The sequence below is a fragment of the Natrix helvetica genome (genome assembly GCF_964273705.1).
Source record: "Natrix helvetica genome assembly, chromosome: 1".
NCBI classification, from domain to species: Eukaryota; Metazoa; Chordata; class Lepidosauria; order Squamata; family Natricidae; genus Natrix; species Natrix helvetica.
The window spans coordinates 206,705,602-206,725,196 of record NC_138548.1 but is presented as its reverse complement, the minus strand read 5'-3'; the positions used below and the strand labels follow the sequence as shown (position 1 = coordinate 206,725,196).

The 19,595-nt window shown below is 40.6% G+C and overlaps 1 protein-coding gene across 1 annotated transcript in view; it reads left to right on the top strand.

Annotated features, from left to right (window-relative positions):
• Positions 1 to 16,442, top strand: part of LOC309383084 (twist-related protein 2-like) — a 28,457-nt gene extending 12,015 nt beyond the window's left edge. Inside the window, exon 2 of the mRNA XM_081935245.1 lies at positions 15,792 to 16,442. The gene's annotated coding sequence lies outside the window, so the exon portion shown is untranslated. The remainder of the gene's footprint in view (positions 1 to 15,791) is intronic.
• Positions 16,443 to 19,595: the final 3,153 nt, after the last annotated feature.

Genomic DNA, 19,595 nt, shown 5'->3' with positions numbered 1-19,595 from the left:
CATCTCCTTCAAAGCGGGACTGTGGGTGCTGTACAGTATAGCATCAAAATACAAAACAGTATTTGAGAATTTAAATGTTTAAATTTAAAATTAAAGATGTAATCAATTATAAAATTATAAAACATTTTGAAGAGGCAAGAAAATATTCAAGGAGCCAATGTTATTTTTATTTTTAAAAAAACCATTTTTAAAAACTACCCTGTAATTCCTGAATTTGGGGGGAAGGGGGCATGACTGGTTTGAAGAGACAATTTAACCCCTGTTAAAAATTGGGTGATGAAAGCCCAGGGAGGCGTCATGCAGTCCCAATCAATCCCACAACTACATAGTCCTTTGGGAAGGCTACAAAGCCACGTTTTGCCCTCTTTTCAAAAGGCCAGGAGAGTGTGGGCCCACCTCATCTGCAGGGAAAGGATACTCCATAATGCAGGGGAAGAAAAGGTTCTCTTCCTAGGCCCCCACCAGTCAGAATTATTTGACTGATGGGATCTGCAACAGTGGTGGGTTGCTAATTTTTTTACTACCAGTTCAAGCGCACACTACCAGTTTACTACCAGTTCGGACACGTCCAGGTGGGTGGGCGGAGCCTGCTGCTACCGCTACTACCGGTTTCCCTGATCTGGGCCGAACCAGGAGCAACCCACCTCTGTTCTTCAACACACCTTCCCTGCCTGACCAGCTGGGACGGACTGATGAAATGGGACAAAGCCGGTTCTGTAAGTAGCTTGGCCCATTGCCACACAGGGCTTTAGCCCCATGCCATGTAGGACTTTCCTTAGATTAGATATTCCTCTGAAGCATTCCTCAAAGGTCCTCTTATCTCTTCCCACCACAAAGAATTGCTTGGCCACTGGATATATGGGGGACAAGAACGTCATTCCTGCCTCATCAGACTCTTTTGAGCGTTTTTGTTTTGTTTGATTTGATTGAAAGAATGTTGCATCAAATTGGTCTTTATTTTGCTGTGATTTCCTAATACGGTGGTTTTTTAAAAAAATGAAGTTCAAATTGGACCTGTTTGCAAAATATGCTTGCCCTTAGTATTAACTAATTAGAAGTGAAATAATAATACTCTACTGAAATAGTAGTCAGCTGAAAGCTCCTTAGTACTTCTCATAAAAATATTGATTTTTGGCCCCCACAATTGAAAAGAAAGAAAAAGTGCTATATGGGCAGTTAAGCACTTAACTGCCCATAGTTATTCGTCATTCGTTGTCATTCATCATCATTTCTTGGTTCTTAAGTTATTAGGAGCTATACTAAATTCACATAGATTCATATAAAAACTGAGAGGGCACACCTCAAACCCTGAGATCACCGATAAACAACTTCATGCTCCCCAACCTTTTGAGAAGCAACAACTCCCACAATTCCCGGGATAATCCAGCTTAATGGTTATAGAATAGAATAGAATTGAATAGAATTGAATTGAATTGAATGAATTCTTTATTGGCCAAGTGTGATTGGACACCCAAGGGGATGCAAAGTCCAAAATATGTATAAAGGTCCAAATTGCCTGTCCAACAATTTCTTCAGGGAAATGGTGAAGGAAATGGTGATGGGAAGGGAGAAATGAAAGTATACTGGAACCAATGAATCTGCAACCAGGTGCTTCAATGATGGGATGTTTTATAAAAAAAAATTCTCAAAGACTAAAAATGCATTTCCTTTTTCCAGTCCATGCTTTTAAAAAAAATAAAAATACTCTCATATAGTTTTCTTTCTTCTTTGAGCATGCTGTTTTTTATCTTCAAAATTTTAGTACCATGGTGTTACCTCTTTTTTAATTACTACTCTAGTACAATTCACAGTTACAAACAATGCTCAAAATCTCAGCAAACCATGTTTGTTGGGATTTATGTCAAAATGAGAAACTAGAGAATCTTGATCTGATGATCCAACTTGCATTTGTGATACTCCTAAACATCCATTCCTAATATAATGCCTTCTACATGAACCTAAGCTATTGCTCACATCATCATCACAAGACATCACAACTAGACAGCATGGGAAAACTGTTCCTAAACAAGAGTGCAAACTCAAGATCACTTAATCACTAAGTTTTAGTTTTCAGCCTTTCTCAATTGACATGTTAGAATTGCAATTCCCAGAACACCATTATACACCCTTCGAGATAGGCCAGGTCAAGGAAAGATATTGAAGGGTTCCAGGAAAGCTGCTTTATTGCTGTAGGGACTATTAACAAAACCCTTTAAGGGGGATGGGTGGTTTAGAAATAAATGATAGATATGTAGGTAGGTAGGTAGGTAGGTAGGTAGGTAGGTAGGTAGGTAGGTAATAAAATATGAAAATGTGTCTTAAATCTTCGCTGCTCATTTTTAAATGCAGCAAAGTCAATTCAAAGCTGTTCTTTTTTGCACACTTTCTATTTTCTTGGGCTCAGTAATAATTTTACTTCTCCCATCTCCTTCTCAAGGTCAGAACTAAGTTTTTAATCTTTAAGACAGAGATAGAGAATCTGTGATCTCCAGATATCTATGAACTACAACATCCACTATTCTTAAACTTTTGGATCAATTTTGGTTTATGGATCATGAATATTTGGATGGCAATGGATATTTTTTTTCAAAAAAAAGAAAAGAAAAAAGAAAAAGAAAGAAAGAAAGAAAGAAAGAAAGAAAGAAAGAAAGAAAGAAAGAAAGACCTCTCAATTTACTCTCGCTCTAGTTAAAGTTATGCTGGTACACCACAAGACAATTATTTTCTCCAAAATTGAAAGTCGGGCAACTCTAAGTTTATTTTACCATCATGTAAATGTAAAAAGTGATGTGGTGAACCACTTTGAGGTTTGCTGCCAAAGAAAAGGAAGTAAAGTGGCGGAGTGAGAGGTAATTCAGAGTAACACAGCAAAATCTTTGACAACATATATACTCATTAACTTCATATTTATATAGATGTTTTGCCACACTTACTTTAAGCTACACTAGTTACTTTTATTTATCCATTCATTCAATTTGCATAACTAACTGTCTCACATTTGTGACTCTGGGCAGTTCATAAAATTAAACACAACCAAATAACACAACTAATAAACAAAATATCAGGTACCCCCTTTATAACTATAACCCTCTAAAAACCCAATGAAGAAAAGAAAATTAAAATTGAGAAACATAAAAAGTAGGCATCCAAATCATGGATCCATCGAAAATAGTTGTCTGATAGGTCCTAAACGATAACTGGATTCCTAAATAAGTTGACAAAACTATATCTTTAGACTATGCATTAGAGCCTTTGGAAAGGCAAGCAGGATTGGTGCCAATCTAACCTCCAATGGGATAATGTTTCAAAGGGTGGCTCTCCTTCTGGATCCTGTCACATAACACTCCCGGACCTTCCCTTTTCTTCCAGACATTTTATTTCTTTTATTTGGTAACATGCATTTTTTTGTGCCTTCAGATTTGTCTTGATTTTTGGCAACTGTCTTGGTAAATATGCTTTGGTAAGGCCACACCTGGAATACTGCATTCAGTTTTGGTCACCATGATATAAAAAAGATGTTGAGACACTAGAAAGAGTGCAGAGAAGAGCAACAAAGATGATTAGGGGACTGGAGACTAAAACATATAAAGAACGGTTGCAGGAACTGGGTATGTCTAGTTTAATAGAAAGAAGGACTAAGGGAGACATGATAGCAGTGTTCCAATATCTCAGGGGTTGCCACAAAAAGTGGGAGTCAAACATCTGAAGGTAGAACAAGAAACAATGGGTGGAAACTAATCAAGGAGAGAAGCATGTTAGAAATAAGGAGAAATTTCCTGACAGTTAGAACAATTAATCAGTGAAACAACTTGCCTCCAGAAATTGTGAATGCTCCAACACTAGAAGTTTTAAAGAAGATGCTGGGTAACCATTTGTCTGAAGTGGTGTAGGGTTTCCTGCCTAAGCAGGGGGTTGGACTAGAAGACCTCCAAGGTCCCTTCCAACTCTGTTATTCTATTCTATTCTATTCTATTCTATTCTACCTTACATATCTATAGATTTCTTGGCACAACTTTCAGAAGTGGTTTGCCTCCTTCCAAGGCCAAGAGAAAGTGACTGGTCCTAGGTCACCCTGCTGGTTTTGTGCCTAAGGTGGGACTAGAACTCACAGTGTCTTGGTTTCTAGGCTGGTACCTTAATCAAAACAAATTGGCACTTCATAAAATTGAACTTACTCAGTAATTGCATTTTTGAGAATACATTGTAGTGGGATGGTCTTTCTTTTAGCTAGCCTCTGTCTGAGCATGTTCCATTTTTTTTATGCCTGCTTGTCTAATGGCTTCTCCTCACTTGCACCCAATCACAGCACGGAGATGACTTGGCAATATGTCCCAAAGGTGCTTTTTCAAGAGGCAAATGGACTTTTTTTTAAAAAAAAAAGTTGAAGATATTTTGCTTCTTATCCAAGAGATTCAGCTCACAGCTGAAGAAGCTTCGTGGATGAGAAGAGAAACATCTTCAAAGAAAAACCAGAAAGCCCAATTGCCTCTTGAAGGGGAAAAAAAGCACATTTGGGACAACCATGACCTGGATGACTGAGAATCTCAACAGACTTGGCAATATCCTTTTTTTTTGCTGGCTTATCATGGCCTTGCCATCATCTAGTCCGCAGCCCGTGACATGGGCTCAAGGCCTCCCATATTAAAGCAGTGGTTTTTCCCTTACTCAACAGAATCTAAGAGCAGTCTCAGCAGCCTGGGTAATATCTGATGGGTTTTGTCACTCTCTGTAGCAGAAGGAAATTGGCCAACTTCAGTGTCTCGGGGCAAAAACAAGGCAGGGCAGAATAATGAACAGCAAATAGCCCTTTTCATGCCGATACATTTTATTCCCTTGCAAGGATAACAATAGATAGATTAAAAAGTACTTTTAATTCAACAGTAGGTTCTAGAGCAAATGGACCTACTTCAAGCATTCTCTCCGCCATACAAAACTAAAGTATACAAATATCTTATGTGCTTAGTATACATTACTAATTATTATACATATTTAGCCCCTTATAAATGCTGACATTTACATATATTACATCATCTTTCTGTGTACACATCCTCATTCTGCTCCAACTTCCCTTCCTCAAATCCAACCATTGGTAAAATCTATTCCAAAACTCATAGTATTCTGTCTCTCCTTTATTTTTTAGTCCCAGTGTCAGCCTATCACATTCTACACAGTCTAATATTTTCTTTATTATTTCCCTTTCTAGACTTATGTTCCACTTTTCTATTCTTCGGCATAAACCATTCTCGCTGCTGTTATATGTAATATTAAATATGTTAACCCTTTACTTTAGTCTTCTATTACAATTCCTAATAAGAATAGTTCTGGTTTAAATTCCAATCTCTTTCCAATCATTTCTTCCAGCCACAGCAGAATCCTTCGCCAGTAGTCTTTTGCCTTTCTACATGTCCACGACAAGTGGTAGTAGGTGCCCGGTAGTTGGTCACATTTCCAGCATTTAGGTGATAAATTTTTATACATTTTGGCTAGCCTAGCTGGTGGTAGATGCCACCTGTCAAACATTTTATATAGGTTCTCCTTGTACAACGTGGCCAGAGTTAATTTCCTATTTCTTTCCCACAATTTCCCCTACTTTTCCAATTCAATATTGTACCCAAAATTCTTTGCCCATGCCACCATTGTCTCCTTCACTTGTTCTTCCTCCATTTTGTATTCTAGTAAATATTTGTACATTGCTTTAATCAATTTCTCCTCTGTCCCCAATAAGAGTTTGTCTAGTGTCATTAAACCTCTATTGATACCCCACGTAGCACTGAATATTTCTGACCTAAATGTTCCTCGTGAAAACCTTGCTAAATTTTGCTCTGATTTTTCCAAAGCCCTCTTCATTTTAACTATTTGGTTTAGGAGTCAGTTGGGCTTATTTTGTTGTTGCTTTTACTGAATAATTAGGAGATGAATTATTGTGGTTTACCCAGAAATCTACCACTAGATTGAGCTAAAACAACTATTTTTTGCACAAGAAGAAATTACAGTATAGGAGAAACCAGGTTTTCATGTATAGGTCTGTCCTGGATCAGAACCGTAATATTGGGAGATGAATTCCATCCATTAAACACTAGACAATGTGCATGCTTTCATAATAACTTTTCCCCAATCTAGTACACTCCAGATGTATGAGACTACAGTTCCTAACAGAGATTGGGAAAAACTGATCCTTATTATGTGTATATTTCTAAGAAGACAGTTGGTATCATCAGTTCAAACATGATGATTGAAGAGAATTTGTTTTTTACATCCATTCAATAGAAGTTAGCATCATTATGGGTGAAACTCCTGGGAAATAATCCCCTTTCTCAACCATTAAAAAAGCAGCAATGTACAAGATATGGAGGGGGGGCACGACTCCGCCCGGGGGCAGGGAGGAGGGAGCAATATCGAAAAGGCTCAGGTCACAAAAATAAAAATATCTGAAATATTATTGTAATTGTTGATATACTAGAAAGTGACAAAGAAAGAGATGATTGAACATGTTGACATAAAGTAAGAATTCTGTTTATGCTATCCTTTACATGTTATTTTTAAAATTGTAAAAGTGTGAGATTTGGGGGGATTTCTATTGCCAACATGGGAGCTACTAAAATTTTCTATGTCCCCTGTTACCTTTTCCCTATAAATGTTTTTAAAACCAATAAAACTTTTTACAATTAAAAAAGGTGAATTCAAGAACCATGTTTAGATTTTAAAAAATTCCCATAATAAAAAGTTGATGATAACATGTTTCTGTTTATCTGCATATACCATTTAGATGACCAATTAGTTGGAAAGTGACATTTTTAATATGCTGTGTCAAATAAACAGAATGGACTGGGTTTGTAGACTGACTCTTGTTTAAGTATACCTACCTTCAACTCTTTGAAAAAGCTACTGGCAATTCTCTGTAATTTGAACAGTGAAGAACAAACCTGAAATCTAGTATACTTCAGTGGACTACAACTCCCACCATCCCTCATGTTAGCTATTCATTTATTTACTCATTTGTTCATTCAGTTTTCATGGTATTGGCTTGGGCTCCCAGACATTGTAATCCAGCAACATTTGCATAGCAAGAGCAAGCTACGTGATGCCCTCCAGATGTTTGAACTTCAACTTCCACAAACTCCAGCTAGCATGGCCAATGGCAAAAGAATGTGGGATTTTAATCCAAAACATCTGGAAGACACCAGGTTGCCTGTTTTACAGGGTGGCAAAATAGAGATCAGGAGTTGGAGTCACTGAATTAAGCATTAGTATTTGAGGCCCAGGTAAGGTGAGGAACACTCTTATTTCTGGGTTAAAGGGAATTGAATTTGATGCTGGTCTTTTGAAACATCTAGTGCAGGGACTGTGACCAATTCATTGCCATGTATACTGTCTAACATGAATTCAAGCAAGAATCCTGAAAGCCAATTGGCGTTTTGGCATTGAGAGATATTAAGTGAGAAATTGACAAGAAACCTCCAAAGGTGTACTTTAGAAGTATAAATTCAGAACTGTCTGCAGAAGACTTTCAACATTTTTAGGAACTGAAGATAGAGATGATGAAATATATGGACAGCATACATATATTTAATTTAATTGAAATGGAATGACATTGAAATTTTGTATTGAGCTTGCCCAGTTTTCAGAATATGGCCTCCAACTTTCACCTCTAAGCCAATGGCAGCACTTGTCCTACCACAAAGAGCTATAAATTCTGGCCATATGGGGTTCTCATTACTAGTCATATTTTCTGTATAAGACTGTCCCTAAAATTAGCAATTGTTGGGGTATCTCAGCTATTTGTTCCTAAGCTCTCACTGCTGAAACCTCTTCAGGACCAATTTCCCGTAAGTTGGTTGAGAAACTGCAGACAGATCCATTCCAGTTCATATGCTGGACAGCTGCCAGCTGATTGATTGCTGCAATGTTGGGGGACAAATGGAATTAAGAATAATCAGAAAATTAGGTGGCAAAGAGAGAGAGAGGGAGGGGGAGGGAGGGGGAGTGAGTGAGGGAGAGAGAAGAGAGAGAGAGAGAGAGAGAGAGAGAGAGAGAGAGAGAGAGAGAGAGAGAGAGAGAGAGAGGGGAGAAGGCACCAAGGAGCATTACTGGGAGATGTTCCTATCCTTGTGGTACATTCACTCATCTTACTAGAAGTTCTTTCCCTTTTTTCCTTTGTTTGTATTCTTTGAAAAAACCTGCAGGAATCTGGGAAAGGAAGGAAGGAAAGAAGGAAGGAAGGAAGGAAGGAAGGAAGGAAGGAAGGAAGGAAGGAGGTTATGTTATATTATGACTGACATAGCTTATCTTAGTTTATTGCTGTTCAATTCATGTACAAGTTCTGAGGTTTTGAGATTTCACACTTTTAAGTCTCATTGATTAACATGTCTTTAAAAATCCAATTGGCATAAGTGATCCCAAGCAGGGCAGGAGCTAATAAAAATAAACTTCATCCAATTTTTAGGGGAGTGAAATGGAAGTGCTCAGTCTTCCAAGGAAATTAAGCTGTAAGTGCCAGAACAGAAGAGAGTCAGTTTGGTCCAGAGCTTAAAGTATTGAACTAGGAGTGAGGGACCTAAGTTTTACTCCTGTCTTAGATGGAGAAGCCAACCGAGAGTTGGCAAGTCACTCTCTCTCAACTGTAAGGAGATGGCGATGGGAAACCACTTCTGAAAATGCTACCTAGAAAACTGCCTAGATTTGATCATGTAATTGCCAGGAGTCAGGCTGGACTTGAAGATAATAAATGAATAACATTAAAATAGGAAGGCTGTATGCAGAAAAGCAAATAATTATGTTCTCCTTTCCTTCCTCTCTCCCCAAGGCAAAATTTTGACCATGCCTTCTTTAAGATGTACAGTCATTGTTTCTTTATGCTAGAAAATGTCCAGCAGACCATGCAAAGAATTTCTCAAAACCTCTAACTTGCCAACGTTTTAACAGATTACAAAATTCAGGGGAGAATTTTCATTTTCATGACGGCAACAAGAGAACAGAACCTCTCCTATTTACAAGTACAATGAAAACAAAACAGGGTATTCTTAGGAAAAAAAGGACTCTTTTTAAACCTTTTACTGGAGATGAACAAGGCTGAGTTCATACACAAATGTGTGCCATGAGATGATCCTTCCAATGACACAAAAGTTTGTGAATGCAGGAAATCTCAATCTATGCCCGTCATTCCTATGAGCAAGGCATTTCCGCTTAAAGGCAGCTTCTCCCTCCAAAACAGAGCAAAGGAGAGGGAGGGGGAGATTTGCCTTGGCTGACCTTGTCTAAGACACTAGCCAGGAATATTGTTTGCATAGAAGTCACAAACATTTCAAGATGAACTTACTTTTGTCATTTCAGGGTGGAAACCAAAACACAGCCTGCTTTTGAAATTCACACTTATCCAAATTTCCTAAAGCAGTCCTTGAAGACTTTTCAGAGAATTTTGTTTAATACACACGTAAAATGGCATGCATTGAAAAATGCTGGGGAAAAAATTGTAGGTATTTCACCCCATAAAATGCAGAAGGGCACTGCATTTTTTTAAAAAAAGAAACACTTGCAAGGACTGCAGGTGGAACAATCTTGTTATGAAAATGCAAATAAGGGATGAATTTTGTTTGAATTTTATTTTATTTTTTTTCATCTCAAATGAATGATGAAGCAGGGCCAACAGCACATACAATAGATGGATTTTCTCCACCGTTCTCTATGAAGTAGGCAGGACATATTTTTAAATATCTGGCATTCTCGATCACTGGGAAGCCTTACAAAAGGCTTTATTTCATGAAACCTATGCACCTAACAATCAATGCCAACCTGTCTGTAGAGAGGAAAATTGAGAGTGGAGATTTATAGCCTTGAGGGACAAAGGTAAGGAAGAAGCTGAAGATCATACAGAAGAATTAACAGACAATCAATGAAAGCATATATATTACGTACCTCCAGTAGTACATAAGTGCACTTTTTAAAAGTGGTGCACAAGAATTGTGCAGATAGCTATTAAGGGGAAAAAATATTAGCTAAGATGGTGACCCAGAGGATGAGTTGCCCACAGCACAGATTCATACACAAACGTATGTGTGACCCATCAACTATCTTGGGTTCCTCTTGGCAAAGCTAGCTTTGAATAATTGTATCCAAATAAGGGGGATCTAAAAAGTGGTTTCTGGAGCATCACCCCAGAAATGTCCCTTTAGGAAGAATATGAAGTTGGGGGGGGGGAATACAGTATGCGTGGCCTTGCACCAGCTCTTGGGAGGCAAAAAGAGGGCATTGCTTGCAATTCTGAAACAAGCCAAAGAAGGCTGCCTCAGCCAAAGCTTTGTGTATTATTTTAAAGCGCCCTCATTGTAGGGAACAAATCCCTTTATTTAAACATAATGAGGGACATTTGCCATCCACAGACAAGTGGGGCTCCTGATTTTAATGGTCATCACACTAGAAGCACAGCAAATTCTTCCCACCCACGGAATACACCGTCCTCCAAACAAATCTGGTAGAATCTCAACATGTCTTTCTAATTTGTCCCACCACCACTTTTATCGCCTTCGCTTCTGCTTTCTAGGCCAAGAAAGGTGAGATAATGTTTTCCGGGGGGAGGGGGGGGCTTTCTCCTACATCTTTGAGAAGGTAGCCGAGTTTGGAGCAGACTAAGGAAGAAAATCAACCTGACTGAAATCTATGAGTTTGTTTTTCCCCTTTCTCCTCAACCTTGTTAGGTTCACCAAAACAAGGAATGGTCAACAAATCCTGCACTGATGAAACCATCACAGTTAAAATAGGGCATGTTATATGACAGGGGTCGGCAACCTTAAACACTCAAAGAGCCATTTGTACCTATTTTTAACAGAAAATAAAATACCAGGAGCTGAAAAACCCTGCCAGTGCCTGACTATTTCTTGAGCGGCCACAAAACTAGCATATGTAGTTGAATTAAGTGTTCTGTTTTCTTCTGAAACTTTTCTTTTCTTGGATTTATCCGTGGTTGGTCTACTGGGAGTCGCAAAGCTTGATAAATCACATGCCGGCAAGTGTCGCACATTGGCAGTTGTGATGCATATTTTGAGTGACAGGGAGCCGCAGCAGATGAATGAAAGAGCCACATGTGGCTCCAGAGCCGCAGGTTGCTGACCCCTGCTTTATGACATAAAATTTGAAATATAAAACACAAGATTAAATTGTGTACAAATTAAACGGGTCTTGCCCAGAATCTAGCAACAATAATTGCATTCTGCCATACTGCTATCAGAGTCCTCAAAGGCACATTGATCAGGATACAAAGGGGAGGTATACATATGTGTTGTTGTCTGTATGTCACCACAACAACAAAGAACAGAGGTCACCAAAGAGCCCCATTTGTTTAGTGTCTGTGGGTCTTCTTGTACCCGTGCGTAGTCTATTCAATGATCTCCATACTTCCCAGCTTTCATCAGACCAGGTGCCAGCTCCTCTGTTGGTTCCACCCAATGTTGGCTCTTTGTAGCTTTCCATAGCATTCCTGTTTCCTGTTTCAGAGGCTTCCGAAACAGAATCAGGTGAAAGCTAAGAACGAAGACCATTGTCAAAACACGTATGAACAAACCGAGCGGGACTAGGAAGGCATTTCAGGCACAGTGCATCGTTGGCAGTTGATCCCAACACCCCTCCAATGCGGAAAAAATTGGAAGTCTTTTCAGGATCACCATTTGCATTTTATCTGAAGCCGTCAGCATTGCTTTCTCTCGCCCATAACTCCCACAGCAGGAGAGGGGCTCAGAAACCACTTTTAAGTCCACGTGTTAACATGTCGACATGGAAGATCCATGACCGGTTCTCCAGATGTCTTTTTCTTGACTTCAAAGCAGCTATGAGGCACTGTTAATTTGATCAGAGAAACAAGGGAGGGTTGGGGGGGGGGGAGAAGGAAGATGGTTAACCCCTTTCCTACCCTGCTGTTTTCCTCATAGGAAGCACCAAGGGCAGATAGAAATTGGGTGGAGATCCTGGGTTGGATATAACAGAAAAGGGTTAACACCATCCACTTCCAGCAGCCTTTCCCTGATCTGAATTAGTAATTCTATGGATGTTCTGAAGTCAAGCATAACATTCTGGGAGATCTGGTCAGAGTTATCATGCATAGCTGGACCCCAAGGGCCAAAATAGAATAAATCAAATTATTCTCCCCCCCACCCCAAGTCCTATATTATAATCAGAAGGATCCATCCTAGCTTTCAGTCTTGAAAGAGTGGAGGGGTGGGGAAGTTAACTTTTTCTTTCTTGTAGTGGCCTTTAGGAAAATCTCTTATTTAACTTTAGAAGGAACCAAAGGATGGCATGTTAGCAGTTCATCAGGTTGTTTACATCTTTTACATGCAGTGGAATAGTTTCCAGTTTCCTGGAATATATCTTAGTTCAATATTGGGGATGGCATGGGGCGAGAAACAGAAAAAAGAATCAGCTATCAAAATGAAAAACAAAAACCCTCAAAAATATCAGAGCTGATTTTCTGGCAATCATAGGGAGTAACAATTCAAATTTGCTAAGGGTAGGGAAAAAAGGAGGAAGGAAGGAAGGAGAAAGAAAGAAAATAAGAAAGAGAGAGCAAGGGAGGGAGGGAAGGAAAGAGAAAAAGAAAGAAAGAAAGAGAGAGAGAGAAAGAAAGAAAAAAGAGAGAGAAAAAAAGAAAAAGAGAGAGAGAGAGAGAGAAAGAAAAGAAAGAAAGAAAGGAAGGAAGGAAGGAAGGAAGGAAGGAAGGAAGGAAGGAAGGAAGGAAGGAAGGAAGGAAGGAAGGAAGGAAGGAAGGAAGGGCTGGGGTGTTTCCAGCAACACAGGTCTAACTTGACCACTGTTTAAAATCTATTAGAGCAGTTTATCGTTTTTTTCAGCCTTCATATGTTTTGGTCTCCCAGTGCATCAGCTTCCGACAACATACTAAAACCATACAGTTCAATGGTGGGTTTTCCATTTTTTTTACTACCGGTTCACTCGTGAGCTCACATGCGCTCAAGCATGCGCACAATGCTTATGCACGTGCACGTCCAGGCGGGTGGGCAGAGCCTCCCACCACCATTACTACCAGTTCACCCAATCCAGGCCGAACTGGGAGCAACCCACCTCTGATACAGTTGTACTGCAAAATACCTGATGGGTCCCATGTTGCTTCTTTCTCATTCAATGAAGTTGCATTTTAATCTTTGATCTGATGCATCCAAAATCATTAAGAGGTTGACCCTCTAAGAAGAAAGGATGAATCGCGGGCTTTGTTTCATTGTCTAAATGTTTCAACTAATGATCTCATTAACGGTCCTTTGATAGCTTTATATAATGCATTAGAGTGTCATGTAATCCAGACAGGGCACGGGGAATAGGATTGGATTGTGGGTACTTTGCACTTGTTAAAAGAGAATTTAAATGTTAAAAGTAGGGTAGAGTTACATATACTGTACATGCCTAAGTGATCAAATCATTATATATCTAACATCTGGTCTGTGATCTCTGAGAAGCACACCCATTTCAGCTGCTTTCATTTAAATCAAAAAGGAAGTGGAGTTCAAAAAGATCCCCTCTCTCATTTGGAAAGTTTTTTTTTTAATGTGTTTAATTTCCTTGGGGAAAAAGGATAACTGGCCCCCAATGAGACCGAGTGGCAAGATAGAAGGTGAGGTATTAAATATGTTGATGGACTGGTAATCAGAAGGTGGAACCTGAGGTTTTTCCAACAAAAACGGATTTTTTATAAAAGCAAAAAAATTAGTAGTAAAGGGAGAAATTAGTCGTGGGTTCCGAATCCTGTTCCAACCGGTACGGTTGGAATGGGCCCAGCGGCATCCACATGGACGTGCGCAGCGTGCATGCACATGTGTGCAGCCCACGCATGCATCTTTGCGCCTCCACGAGCCTCCACGACGCTCCAGCTGCTAAGCGGAGTGTCACACAGGCGCTGTACACGCCAAAGACTTAAAAGACCGGTAAGGAGCTCAGGCAGGCGGGTGGGCCCTCCGGAGCACTGTACCGGAATGGTATCCGATGCTCTGGGCAGGCTCCGGTACACCCGTACCAGGGCATACCGCTTGCAACCCACCACTGGGAAGACTGCACCTGAGTGATCAAATGTACGATTGTGGTACCTTCATAAACCTTAAGCAATGTATTATCTCTCATGGTGGAATTCTTAGGAATTCTTGTTATCGGTAATATTAGGAATTCTTGTTATAGGCAATATTGAAATTGCAGGTGAAAAAATGGTTATCAGTTGTATTTTTATCCCAGCTATTCATGCACAAAGTTGTTCACAGGATTGCATCAAGCTTGATGTGGAAAAGAATGTAACTTTGACTTTGGGTTTTACAGGTTCGATCAATAGATCTTTATAGAAATGACTTGTTCATATTAGTTTGGAAAAACAAAAAGCTGTGATTTGAGGTCAAAGCCCTATTCTACTGCAACAAAGAGAGTGGGAAGTCAACGCTTCTTTTTCTTTTCTTTTCCCTACCTTTCCTCACTTCTCTCTCCCTTTTCCCCCTCCCCTCTCACTGCTCTTTTATTTACTTTTGTATTTTGCATTTTATAAATACTTTATAACCTAATAAAAAAATGTTTGATGAGGATTGTATAATGCATCAATTTACAAGAATGAGTGAGTGTGCTTTTTTTTTAACAAAATGAAAATTTCTCTGCATTTAAAGAATTAAATTTGCCGGAAGAAAGTTATTTCCTAACCGTCTTCTTTGCATGCTGGTTTTCTACATGCAGTCTGTTTCTATGACCATATTTTTCCTAACACCTCACACCAGCTATTCCCCCCCCCCAAAAAAACCCCACCCTCACATGTTTTGCACATGGACCTGGCCTTATGCCAAAGAGCCACATCTTGTTGCGACCCATTAGTGGCCAGCGGAACTGGCAGCAAATTCAGACAGTGAGGAGGTTGGGGAGGAACATGGGCCAGTCCTGGAGTCTGAGGAAGGCTCTGATGAGGGCTCTGTGTCAGAGGCAGAGAGAGGGCCTGAACCATATGTCAGTTATCAGCTGCCTTCAGAGTCAGACATTATGAGGCAGACAAACAGCTGGAGCCTGTTCCCAGTGTGTGCATGTGCAGAGTTGCCAGACAAAGGGAACAGCTAAAGAACAGGGGTCAACTTGGGAGTAAGGCCACAAGTGGGTGAGGAATGGCCCTCCCAGAGGAAATGAAAGAGGAGCGAAAGGGGAGTGGAGTTTGCAATTAGTTTGCTTAATTGGTTCGTGACTCTCTGAGACTCCTTGCCAGGTTTTGAAGACATCGGCCTGTCAGCTCTCCAAGCCAGATAAGGTCTGTGACTGTAAATCCTCCCTTGAAAGACTTTGCTGAATGTGAATGAGCAAAATTCACAGGAAATTAATAAAATGTTTTTTTGTCAGGACAAGGACTTTGCTTCATGCTCTTGGAAAGCCTAGATCAGAACACATCTACTATGCTCAACTTAGGAGGAAAGAGGATTGAATCAAGAAGGTCCTTTCTTGCTGTCACCATGTCCTATAATGTGAGGTATCTACAGGGTGTGGCCAAAACAATTATGAAGGTGGCCACAACGATAGGAAGCTCAACCTTTTTTAAATGTCCAGTCCACATTAAGGACAAGCAGAGTTTCAATTGCACTGTTGTGGCTACTATCTTGACTGTTTTTTACCATACCTTGAGGAACCCCTACTCGTACACTAGATTATAACCAATTTCGTTGTATTTAAGTACAATGACAATAAAGATTATACAAATTTTTTTGACATTTGCTAAGAAAAACAACCTAAAGGTTCAAGTTTGTTACTGATGTCTCCCTCTGGCTTTCTCTCTCTTTTTTCCCTAGGCATCCTCAGGAAGAAAGCTGGTGAACCCCACGCTTTTTGCCTTTCCCAAGAGCAGCGAGACACATTTATTCAGAAAGTTCAGGGCCTGGACCATTCATGCTGCTTCACCGCACTCAAGATCACAATCAGCCCTGCCATCTTGGGGTGGGGTGGGCAGACTGGGAAAGGAAATCCTAAGGCCGATCCAGGATTGAGAGGGCAAGTTTCCCGTATTTGCCTTGAGGATGAACTGGGCACCAGATGAGGCAGCAGCCCAAAGCTTGGCTCGTTAACAAGCTGATCTCAACAAGTCTACGTAGAACTCTTTGAAGAGCTAATTTATTTTTGGAAGTTGCAGGTTAAGAATTCCTTTTTTTCTTATTAGACTCTCCTACCTGACACTCACAATTTGTGTATACTTGGAAGTAACCTCTTGTTTTCCCAAAGATAGATCTGTTCCCCTCGACGTCTCTATTTCTTTTCTTACCGGCCTGTACAGAGACTGCCGCTTTGCCAAAACCGTAATAATACTCTAAACCCCGAAGGACTTAAATGCTTTTCATGCAACTTTCCTTCTAACTTCAGCCAGGGTTTAATTTCTGATCAGAGAGCCGCTGTGAAGCCTTGCATCTCTCTCTCTCTCTCTCTCTCTCTCTCTCTCTCTCTCTCTCTCTCTCTCTCTCTCTCTCTCCTCTCTCTCTCCCTCCCCCTCCCTCCCTCCCTCCCCCCCCTCTCTCTCTCTCATAGTTGTGTATACTCCAGCAGTGGGTTGCTACCGGTTTGCACCGGTTCAGGCGAACCGGTAGTGGTATGTTGGCCTGGGTTGAAGAAGCATGTGCGAAGCAAACCGCCAGTAACGCCGGTAGCAACCCACCCTTGGTATACTCAGAAGCAGGCTTTCTATGGTGTCATTTCATGGCTTCAGATTAAATCTTGGTCCCAGAAAGGGGTGCATTAGTACTAGTACAAGTAGTCCTCGACTTACAACAGTTCATTTAGTGACTGTTCAAATTATAGTGGCACTGAAAAATGTGACTTATGGCCTTTTTTTCAGTTATGACCTTTGCAGCATCCCCATGGTCCTGTGATCCAAATTCAGATGGTTGACAACTGGTTCACATTTATGACGGTTGCAGTGTCCCAAGGTCAGGTAAATCACCTTTGGTGACCTTCTGACAAGCAAAGTCAATGGGGAAGCCAGGTTCACTTAACAACCGGGTTACTAACTGATCAGCAGCCATGATTCATGAAACAGCTGTGACAAGGAAAGTCTTCAAATGGGGCAGAACTCACTTAACACATGTGTCTCTTAACAACATAAATTTGGAGCTCAGTTGTGGTCGTGCATGGAGGACTACCCGTGTTGTGCTGAAAAAGTCTTCTGCACTTGATCATTCCTATTCAATGTGATGGCAAAGAACAGCAAGGATGAAGTATATGTAGGGGGACTCCTAGAATTGTAGGGAGATCTCCAAAGGACATCTGCAAGCATTCAGTCCCGCATAATGGCATCATTTCTCCAGTGATGTGGGATCTGCTTGGCTTCCCATGCTTCAATTCCATCCCAAGGGGAGGCATCAAGGGAGTCCTTCTCCCATGAGGTGTTTTTTTTTTTTAAATCTGGAAGCAGCACAACAGCAGAGGATGACATGATGGGAAACAAAAGGAACCCCCTTGCCCCTTCACCACCAGAAGGGCAGAGCACAAAAAGGGGGATCCGAAAGTCTGCTGAAAACGAAGTGAAAAAAAAAAAAAGGAGCCCTTTTCACAAGAGTAAGAACTTTTTCAAAAATGGCCCTTTTGGCACCGTATTATTCCAGCTGAAAATGGCTTGTAGAGCTGCAAATTACCATTGGGCATTTTGCCGCCTTTTCCTCTGGTGCTTTTTGGCTTGTAAGAAGTGGGGAGGGAGGGAGCGGTGGTGGCAGGGAGTGATGGGAAGGGAAGGCTACAGGAAGAAGACCGTGTCTGGATCGCGTGCCAACTGCTTTCAAATTCTTGTATAAGACGGAATGATTGCATAAGAGAAGACGAGCTTTGCCTGCAAGCATCGTGACAGAAACCTGGTTTGTATTAAGTTTTGGCTCCAGCTTCCTCAACCTAAACTCAGTTTGCAAGTTCTAGCAATCCCACGACAACTGAAATGGCCATTTTAGGACCCACTGGGATAAAGCCCTAAATAAGCATGGTGTAAGATAGCTATTCTTTACGGCAATAGGATGAACATAGCAGCACAGGGAGAACTAAATACTTTTGCTTGGTTATATCCACAAATGTCAAACTGTATTACAAGGTAAAGAATGAAAGGGCTTCACCTTCACCAAAAGCTCAGTTCTAAGGGTTGTTTGTGGGACAGCCCGAATGGGAATAAATCCATGCTTCTACTTTAGCCATGCCACTTATGAATGCAGGGAGCATGCTTGCAAATACCGGGTCAATCTTTGCCTCACTAGCTGCATGCTGAACTACAATTCCCAGCATCCATTGCCATTAGCCTTGTTAACAGATGCAACTGGGGGGGGGTCACAGTTCAATCACGCCTGTTGGTTTACTCTTCCCTAAAGTTCAAGAATCAAACAGTGGGGGATCCAAAACAAATCTCTTTCAATCATTGATGACCTCTGATCACAAGTGGATGCTACCCCAGGTTTGATGAACAGTCTGATTCAGCTTTGTATTGCTTCTTACTATGAAGAATTTAATATTTTTGATCATCAAGGGATGACTTTGATCTGAAAAGGGGACACTTTTCTAGTACATTGTAACCTGCATGTTATTTGAGTTGTTAAAATTCTTTTAACCAAGTCCTTGTTGTATGGGCTTTATTTATAGGCTACCCACAACTATTTTGTGAGCCACATACAGAGTTAGAGCACATGCAAATCCTGTTGAAAACAAAGATGGGGATGGGCACACAAACCAAAAGGAGAGAGATGGACATTTCCATTTCCAATACAGCACATTTTCCCACTTGCTCCACCTGTATCGTGCTACAGTTTCCATCTCCCACTGGAAATGCACAAGACTGGCGAAGCAGAAGTTGTGCTTCAGTTTTCTGTATACCAATTTGGCTAAACATGAATGGGAAAGAGATCTTAGTTCTTTTTTAAGCAGCTGCTTTTGTGCCTTTCAAATCATTTTCACCTGCAGGCATCAGCAAGTGACCAGAATGCTTGTTTCTATTCCATTCATGTCTCTTCCTACTGATTTCCTAAGATGGGGAGAAGAATGGCCTAAAGGACCTATTGTCCTTAGAGTGTTTCGCCCAGTTTTGAAACCATATAGACCCATGTCAATAATTGAAAATGGTGTACTAAACCTTGCAAATGCTTTATCCAATGGGCTGCCACGCCCCACTCCTCCAATTATCTTTACTGCTCTGCCAATCACAGCATTCTGGTGCAGAAAATAAGCAGGGGATTCTTGTAAAAGTTTTGACAATAAAGGGATGAAGGACTCCTATGTTTCTGCATTTCACCAAAGGGCACACAATTTGAAGGCCCTGCCAACTTCATACAGATAATGTCCTCCAAATTATGCTGGGCTATAACTCCATTCTGGGTTAACTCACCTGAGAATTAAGTCAGCCCCTCGAGACCTCGAGGCCTTTAGGAATCTAAAGCAGTGCCTCAAAATGCAGTCAAGTTGCTTAATTTCCTTTGAAATGTTTATGCCAGGAAACAACAAAGCTGGAGACTTTTTTTTTGTTTCTTTCTTCACTCCAGATGTACCTTTAGGATAGGCACCAAGGTCAAAAACTCCCCCCCCCCATTGTTGCACTTGAGCCATTGTGACATCAGAGTAAACTGCACCAATCAGGGACA